Consider the following 10,007-nt stretch of genomic DNA (forward strand, 5'->3'; position numbering starts at 1 on the left):
TGATGTTTATACTACTGTTCTAATTTTCAAGAACATCATTCTCTTTAACAGAGAAACCATTAAAAATCAAATTTAAATTGTTCTGTTTTCATTGTGTCATTTTTCAGTATTATCATCTCTGTGCTGCATAGCAGAAACCACCTTTACTTATCCTACCTCTTCTAACAAGACACCTTAATGCTTTTTGTTGTGATTTCATTTTATAAACTTCATTTTATCCTTTCTTCATCATCTTGTCCCTTGTTTGAATCAATAAATTAGCACATCTTTTTGTTGCTACACTTAATTCTGTCATTTACCACATCAGTATACCTCTCGAGGACTTGGCTCTAATCAAAATATTTGTTTATGGGCACTGTAGGGACTATCAAGATATGGAGAGTGCAGCCCTGGCTTTCAAGGAATATATAAGATTTTAAAACCACTATAGAAGAAGTCTCATTTTACAGCCTTAATGGTTTTGCTGAAGAGGCCATTAATTATTTTCACCAATAATTCAGCACCAGGCATTGGGCTCATTGTAATGTCTGTGACTGTTATGCATGTCAAAGGTATATTTGTATGCATTATCATTTTCAATTCCCTTTACCATGGAGTCTCAAGCAGATATCGAATAACCTGTAGGTTGTATGTCTTAGTGATAATTTTAGACAAATTTCACAAGTGTTTCCTTGTCTTACTTTTTTATATATTCATCATTTTAAGAATAGCTGAAGAAGGCTAAGAAACAAGAGTAGGCCTTGTAATTATAAGCCTCCATTACACTTTCCAACTTTCCCTTATAAATCTTATTCTGGGACTGGCTCTATGCCTGGTGGTTGAGGCAGTAAGATCCCACATGGCTGACTTTTATAGTCTGAGTTCAGATCCAGTGGCTTGCAAAACATGCCAGGTGTGTGTGAGTGAGCCCAACATCTAAAAGAGAGGGAGAGATGGAGGAGAGGGATTGCTATGTGGCCATTCCCCACAGGGGAATGCTCTCTTTCTTCTTTCCCTCTTTCTCTGCCCCTCTCTAGTGAGCCCATGCACCTTTCAGGGGAAAAAAAATCTCACTTTGAACCAACCTGGTGTCATACTTTCTTGGGATGACTTATACCAAAGTCTGCTGCTCAGGTAAAACAATAGAATGAAGCCCAGCCCACACCTAACAGTATCCTGTGAATGGGGATTGACAGTTATAGAGGCTAGATAATCTGTTTCTTTTCATGTGTTCAGAAAACCTACTCCTACTGACCAGTAGATGGTGTAATGATTATTATGTCACTGGACTCCCATGTAGTCAACCATGGTTCAAGTCCCAGACTTGGCAGCTTGAAACTCATGCAGGGTGTATGTATGTGTGCCCAAAATCCCAAGAAGAGAATGGAGGAGAAGGGATTGCAGCATGGTCATCCTCATTGGTGGGTGATTTTTCACATTCTATTTCTCTGGCTAGCGTGTGTACCCTATAGCAAAAATCTCTTAAAAAAATAAAAAAAGAAAGAAATGAAGACATCCTCCTATAAAAGTAACTGAGCTTAATAGACAATTTTCAACCTAAGTAAATGAAATACATTCTTTCTCTGTTTGTACCCCTAACACAACATACTGGAACAAAGCAAGTTAATGTAACATGATTATAGGGATAACCTTGATTGAGTATATTGAAATTTCTTAATATTAGTAACAAGTTAATTTCATACTTAATGGCAATGGTCAATGCTTGAGAAGCTAAACGAAGTCCATTTGAGGTGATGGTTCCACAATGGGAAATAGAAGTATCTTGTCTTCTCCACAGCTCCATAGAATTAAACTGTTCAGTGTGTTGAAATGGAGTGTTCATTAAAATCTAGTAATTAGGAAATGCAAATGTTTAACAAATGGAAAACAGGGATTTTAGGATGAAAACAGTGATTGCTTTTTAATAAAAGTCCAAATATTTTATTATTGGAGCTTATTGTTAGTTCTGGAATTTTGACTACCATTGCTTTATGATAATCAGATAATTGGTCTAACTTACTTACAAAAAATGTTGACTGGAGAAAGCAGAGCTCAAAAACTCCAGAATTCTAAAAGTCTACTCTCCAGGTAGAAGGATGAAAAGTTCTTTCCTCCTTGCTCAGTAAACCTTCCAGAATCCCACACTTTTGCTTTTGGGCATCCATCTGCAAATGAATAGAACATGATGCCAAACACAAATACACTCAAAATACTCAATTTCAATGGTTTTCATTTCAACATAAAACATGAAACTATCTGGAACACACAACTGTCATATTGTCTTGATGACTCTGATGAAAAGGTCTCACCATTTGGCAGTATTTGAGATAGTCCATGGTTCAGTGGGTGACAGTATCAAGTTGGCCTGCCACAAATGACCCATTGTGTATTACACCAGGTGCCAAATAAAGTGTTCTAAATAGTTAATAGTGTGGTAAATAAATCATATGGTTACTAATAACATTTGAACATGCTCTCTGGTTGCTAAGGCAGATGAACTTTTCTTTCTTTTGAATTTTCCTGCCAGATAGAGTTGAATTTCCAAGCTGCGAGTATATAATCTCACAGAGTATACATGGGCATTGGCATGGAAGCAATTGGGAGAGGCAGTTTGACTTCTAATTCCTAGGGAATGGCTACTCCAGGCAACACAGTATTACTCAGTTATGAGACATATTGAAAATTAACCATTGAGAAGAAGACAACGTATTTTTCAAACTCTGCGCTAGCCTACATGCTTCCTTAGGAAAGTTTTCTAAAGCTCAGACAACTGCAAATGCTTCCTTTTTCAGACTATCATCTTCCTGATGTTTAAAAATATAAATATACATAAAAGGCTTACTCAAAATGCAGCTGGCTCGTATAAATCACATGTTTGGTGATGGGCTGTATGTTATATGGAATATTTTCATCCATTAGAAATGACCCATTTTGTACTTTCCAAAGCTTTTCACCCTACTCTGTGTACTTTATTTTCTATTCACAAACATGCTATAAATGAAAAGCTTTTGTTTTTATAGATGCATTCATTTTATTGTGTATTTACTACACATTCATTTCCAGTTTCTAAAGAACTTCTCATAATAAACAGTGCAATAACATTGAGGACCTAATCCCCAGCATTTTCCCCTAAGGTGTTCTTACACCAGTTTCACAGATGAAAAAACTGAGGTAGAGAAAATAAAGTATGTACAACTTTAGAATAAGAGTATAGTTAAGAACATTTTGAGCCTTTTTCATACTGTTCTAATTGTTACATTCTTTCGAAACTATTCTCCCAGGTATATATTCCCAGCCTAATTTTAAACTCAAATTTAATCTTACTTACTTCTGACTTTTATGTTATCCGAGGCAGTGTTTAGATGTGATCACTGAGTTATTTACTTTTAAAACACATTTCTGGGACCAGCAGATGGTGGAATGGTTACGTTGTTGGACTCTCACGATGTTGACTGCGGTTCTAGTCCCAGACCTGGCAGCTTGAAACTCAAGCCAGGTGCATGTGTGTGCAAGCCCAGAATCCTGAGAAGAGAATAGAGAAGAAGTGATTGCAGCATGGCAATCCTCTGTAGGGGGTGATTTCTTGTTTTCTGTCTCTACGTCTCTCTGGGAAGCATACAAGCCCTAAAGGAAAAAAAAAAAAAAGAAAGACATTTCTTTTCAACTCCCTTCACAATCCTTTTCTTTGTCATTGATCAAATGGGTTGTATGTTGCCGATATTCTGTTTTCGAGATAATTCAGATTATCAGGTTTATAATTCTTTCATCCAGAATGTTTATTCCTAGGTTATTGTCTCCTTTTATGACATCAAAAAAATAGACATCAGAAAATGACACTGTGGGCCTTTCAAACATTGCTCAAACATGAAATTCAACATCAAATCCATCTATTTATTTATATGTGTGCTGGTCTCCTTATTGGTCTTTTTATCAGCACACGTATCTCATGCTCCAGCGGCAAGTAATTTTCAAAGCTGAATTGCAATCGGTGTGCAGCATGATGTTCCTCAGGGACTCCTGTCAGCTGAGCCAGAGCCCCGAGGGGGCATATCACCTACTAACAGGCACCTGGTGACTTTCCCCGGGCACTTCTAACCATGCATTCTGAACAGCAGGGAGACCATATGCAGATATGCCTCTAGTGTGTTATATGAAGAAACTGTAAAATGTCCTCATACCATCATAACTAATACTATGTTTTTTCACTTGGCGTTATTTCCAGCATTCCCATTAAAGTTCCATAAAACAGTGTTTTCTCAGAAAATCTTTCAGAAAAAGAGTATCTTTCTTATCCTCAGTGGTTTTATTTTAACTAGAAATCTAAACGAATACAGGCAAAGCATCATGACGATATACTGATGAACAGGATGGAAAGAGGTCCCCTACCTAGTTTGTAGCGATGAATGAAAGGAAGGGAGAAAGGCCTGGTATTTATTAACTGTCTTGATTTCTAAGATTAAGGTCCTCTCAAAATATGGGAGGATTATTACCAAGGAACAAAATGTGTTTTTGTTCAAAGAGTTTCAGAGACCCGATCTAATAAGAGTATGCTAAAGGATTTATTTCACTCTAGATCAAAATCATAATTGAGTAATTCTGATAGGCTTTGAAGTCTGTAGGAATTACCAAAGCAAGTTTTATAAAACAGTTTTCACAACCCTATGATTATGGTCTGAGAAAGAAACCCTCTGTATTCAAACCCTTGAAGGTAATCTAACATCCTATGTGAGGACCATGATATGTGTAACTTTGAGGCCTTAATGAGGAAAGAAGGAAATGTAATTGTTTGAGCAACAGAGTGAGGTTATAGGGACTAATGGGATTTTAGTGTACAGAATTTATATACTCTGCCCCCTTAAGGGTCTTCGAATTAGCCAAATAATGTAACACTAATAAACATGGTGATAGCCAAACAAACCACATTGAGCAGCTTGGTTTTACCTTCAATGACCTATTTTGAGGCCTTGTAAAATCCACATCATTTTGTCTGTATCAAGGAAGTGATGACACTAGATTTTTTTAAAGGATCTACCAGACCATAAGAGCCTTTTTCTATCATCTTGGTGATAGCATTTATAATTGTCACACCTAATTTATAATAGCTGATATTTATTGAGGTACAGACTATACCAGGGCCAGCATTAAGTACTACCCATATATAGTTTATATTTTATCATTTTATAGGCAAGGAAATTAATGCTTTAAGGATGCCAAATGAGTTGCTGAAATCTGAATTACTTTGCTAAGTTGATACACATGTGTATATGCACACAGGCAAAGATATGTTCATGCACATACACATAAAAACAACATACATGTGTTATGTGATGGCATCTTATGGGCAATAATCCACTAGAGTCTGTTACTAGCACAGCACCAGGCTCTCAGTTTTGTGAGTGAGTGCTAAAACTACACCACAGCTCACACTATTCTCCTCACTCTACCAGGAGAAAACCACTGAGCATCCTTTCAGCTTCCCAAACTGAATTTTTTTTCCTATCTTGCAGCCATTGTACATGCTGTTTCTCTTCACATGAGGCCCTTTCCTCACTTTTCACTTCGTTCTTACATGTACCTCAGGTCTGACCATAAATGGCATGGTAAGAGTCTATCATGAGCTCTTCATCAAAATTCTCTTCTATCCCACTTTAGGTTCTTTATTACCTTTTATTGTTTGTATTCCTGTATCACTTTTTTTTTTGTTTGCTATAGGGCATGTATGCTCACTAGAGAAAGAGAGAGAGAGAGAGAGAGAGAGAGAGAGAGACGGAGAGAAAGACCGAGAGAGAGAAAAGAGATCACCTCCATAGGGATGGCCATACTGCAATCTGTTCTCCTCCTGGGATTTCCAGCATGCCAAAATACATGCCTGGCACGTTTTTCAAGCTGCTGGGCCTGGGATGCCAATTGCTTAGTGAGCTGCGTGAAATCCAATCACTTCAACCTCAGTACCACCTGCTCCATATATATGCTTTTGAAGTTGTTTAATATCTTCTTCCCACGCTGAGGACTGGCACACCTATCTTGTCTATGATTTTTACATAGGTCATAGTAGTTTTCTTTGTAAATAAATAGAACAAAAAACAGTGCTTATGGATTTAGGGCAGTTGGGAATGAAGGCATCATGACTTAGGTTTAGTAACTTCCTGAAGGCTCTATACCCACCAGGAGGCAGAGTTAAGGTTTGAACTCAGGGTTGTTCAATTCCTGGATCTACATTCTTCTTGGTGCTTTAGAAACCTGGAAAGTCCAAAGGTTCTGTCTAAAACGTGATAGTATCAAGAAAGCTTAGGTAATATAATTTCTAAAATAGTCAAAGTATTGGTTTGGGGACCTCGAGGTGGCACGGTAGTTAATGTGCATGACTACCACATGGTTGGCCATGGTTTGAATCCCAGACCCAGTGGCTTGAAAGTCATACTGGACATATGTACATATGTGCTCAAAATCCCTAGAAAAGAAAGGAGGAAAAGAGAAGAATGGATTGCTGTGTGACCATCTCCCCTAGTGGTTTATTTCTCATTTTCCATCTCTCTTCCTTTCTCTGTTCTCTTTAGCAAGCACATGCATCCTGAAGTAAAAAACAAAACAAGACAAAACAAAATCAGTGGTTGGTTGTTACATACATTAAGTAGCTTGTTGATGGACCAGTTCAGGCCATTATTGTTCTATAAAGGGAGACCTGGTCTAGTTTCAGAGGTGAGTAGAAAGTGATGATCTTTTGTAACCATCTTGAGTCCAGTTATTCTAAACTGGTATTTTATAGTACTTTGTTTTATGTTTAAAAGAATTACAAAAGAAGACTTTGAAAATATTTTTGAACTACATTCTGTGGAAATTTTCACTTTCAATTATTAAAAGATATATGAAAAGAAAAATTAAGTACAAGTGGAAAATAAGAGGGAAAAAATGCAGAAATAATAATGGAAGAAAGAAAAATGAGAACAGGGACAAGAAATAAAATTAAATCCTGAACCAAAGGATCCCTAAAGTCTCTTACAACCTAAATGTCCCACTATGTAATTAGGAAAGCTTATCACCTACTGGAGATTGAATTCTAGCAACCTGAGCACACAGGAGGTTGTGAGCTGCTTAGGGAAAAGCATATATTTTATAACTGAACACATCTGTCACACACTTACAATCAATGTGTGAATGTGCAATATTGCCAAATTTTTCTAAACTTCAGTTTTCTCATTTGAAAACAGGAATAAAAATAAATATCTACCACATAAGCTTGTAAGAATTCCATCAGTCAGTTCTGCTAAGATAGAAAAGAAGTAGACACTCAACAAGTGCTGATTCAGTCTTCTAGAAAACAGAGTATGCCACAGCTACCAAAGTGGGAAGGAATGTCATGGTATCTCTTGGTTTAACCTATTTATTTATTAATTTATTTTAAAAATAAGTATTCATTTCTTTTTATTCCTCATCATCATTATTATTTATAATTTGCTACAGGGCACTCATGCTCACCAGAGAAAGAGAGACATAGAGAGAGACACAGAGACAGAGAGAGGTGGGAGAAGTGAGAAAGAAAGTTGCTAGGTCCAGGACTCAAATTGCAGTTGGCCATGTGGGCATTCAGCTACTTAACCACCATGCCATCTGCTGCCCCACCGCCCTCCATGTCTATTTTTATTTGCAGCTTGCTTAAAAGAAATAACAGATAAATCATATTGTCAATAAAATTAATTACTATTCATAGTCTTTTATGTGTTTATATGTATGCATTTTGATGCTGAAAGCTGTACACCCATTACTTGATTTAATCTTTTTTTTTTTTCCTATAGAGTTTGTGCCATCGGGCAATATGGACTCCCTGGAGAGAGAGAGAGAGAGAGAGAAAGACAGAGACAGTGAGAAAGAATGTGAGAAATCACCCCCCAGGGGCATGGCCATGGCAATCCCTTCTCCTCCATTCTGTTCATGAAATCTTGGGCATGAACACACACATATCCAGCATGAGTTTGAAGCCACCAGGTATAGCCCAGGACTCGAACCATGGTCAGTCATATGGTAGTCCAGTGATGTAGCCACTTCACCATCTGCTAGCTGCACCTGGTTTAATCTTAAAAACTAAAAACAAAACTAAGGTTCTGAGATACTGAAAATCTTTCCTAGGGCACGTAGCCAGGAAATGACCATAAATACTAGGGCTGAAATATAAACTGTGTTATTACCTGATCAAACACTTCCAGAAACTTTCTTTAGCTAACATGGCAATGGCCAGTTGTCACAATAGGTACTATTATTCTCACTTTACAAATGAGAAAATTGAGGCTTAGAAAAAGTGTTCTTCAAGGCCTTTCACATTCTAACTCAAAACTGAAGCCAACACTAAAATCCTTAATTTTGGCTTTGAGCCTTCATGTGCAGTATGTCTCCCCATACAGGGTGGGAAGGAAGAAGGTTCATTCTTCCATCTGCCTTCTTGAATCATAAGACCCATATTAGGTACTATTTGATCTATGGGCCTCCAATCTGCAAGAGTCTCTCTTTATTCTAATATAGTATTTCCTACTGCCACTCTTTTTTTTTTCTTTTTTTTTTTGTAGAGAGATGGGGTCTCACTAGGTTGGCCTTGAACTTGTAATCCTACTGCCTCAGGGCCAAGTAGCTAGGATAGGATTGTAGGTGTGTTCCATTTTTGCCACTTGAATATAGGATATATTGGATTGTTGGAAAAGTCATGAACATTTTTGCATAGAAAAACAGAGAAAATACATCATGACTTTTCCAACAACCCAATAGTATTTCTTGTCTGTCAGTATGTGGGGACTGTTTTGCCTAATAACTGGTCTCCCCAACCATACTGGGAATTTGATGAGTCACTGAACATGAATTAATATATAACTCAAGAAGTATTTATTGACTACTTCTTGCATGTAAAACTGTGCTTGATGCTGCCATAGTTTATAACGTAAGGTAAGTTACTGTCCTACCCCTCAAAAAACTTACACCTCTTGACCATTTTTTTTTTTTTTGAGAGGTTTTTGCTATAGGGTGTGTGCGCTTGCCAGATAGACAGAGCCTGAGAGACAGGAAGTGAGAAATCAACCCCCAGGGGGGATGGCCATGCCACAATCCTTTCTCCTCCATTCTCCTCTCGGGATCTTGGGCACGCATGCACACATGCCTGGTGTGTTTTAAGCCACCCTATCTGGGACATGAACCACGGTCGACTACATGGGAGTCCAGCGACACAGTCATTACGCCAACTGCTGGTCCCGACCATGAATTTTTAAAGGTCTTAATAAATACTTGACATGAATAAATAGGAGGATGAATAATTGCTGTTTGGAAAATAGTTTTCCTAGACTCTAAGGAAACTTCAAAACAACAGAATGCACACTCTCTTTCTTCATGTGATTTATAGTCAATTGAAGAGCGAATACAAACAGTATGCAGTGGCTAGAACCAATTACTTTTCACCACCTTAATGGGGAATTTGTGACCCTTTGGGTTCAGAGCAATCCTCCGAGTGAAACCACAATATGACCTTGAATAGAAACAAATTGGTAGACTTGCCTCTGACCCCAAAGCAGCGAGCTCTGGCATTTGTGGGAAACCGATGTGTAGGAACCACTAAACGGCTTCCACTTTGCATTATCACCCATTTTATGAAGCAGGAAGACTCTTAAGGTTAATTCTGTAATTTGAGCATTAATATTGTGGTTTCACATCCTGTAAATTAAAGCTGTATAATGAGCAAGAGTTGGCGTACAGAGCATCCAACAGTTTGCATCAGGATTCAGATAGCTCAAGACATAATGACAGACGAGTGGCCTGACTGGGCCAAGATTGTACCAGTCCTCCGTGTAATTCCTGATATGAATGGCCACTCCTTATTTCCTCCAGTCTCTTTATCTCTCAACACTCATTTATTTATTTTTTTTCTAGCACTTTAGTTTGTACTTGGTTCATTTAGACCTGCCTATATGTTTTCATTGATTACACAGAGCTAGCTGTTAATATAACTTCAGAGAACTAACGTAGCCCTAAAACAGTGCATGCATTGACTTCAT

Source organism: Tupaia chinensis, unplaced genomic scaffold (genome assembly GCF_000334495.1).
Source record: "Tupaia chinensis unplaced genomic scaffold, TupChi_1.0 Scaffold000055_1, whole genome shotgun sequence".
Classification (NCBI taxonomy): Eukaryota; Metazoa; Chordata; class Mammalia; order Scandentia; family Tupaiidae; genus Tupaia; species Tupaia belangeri.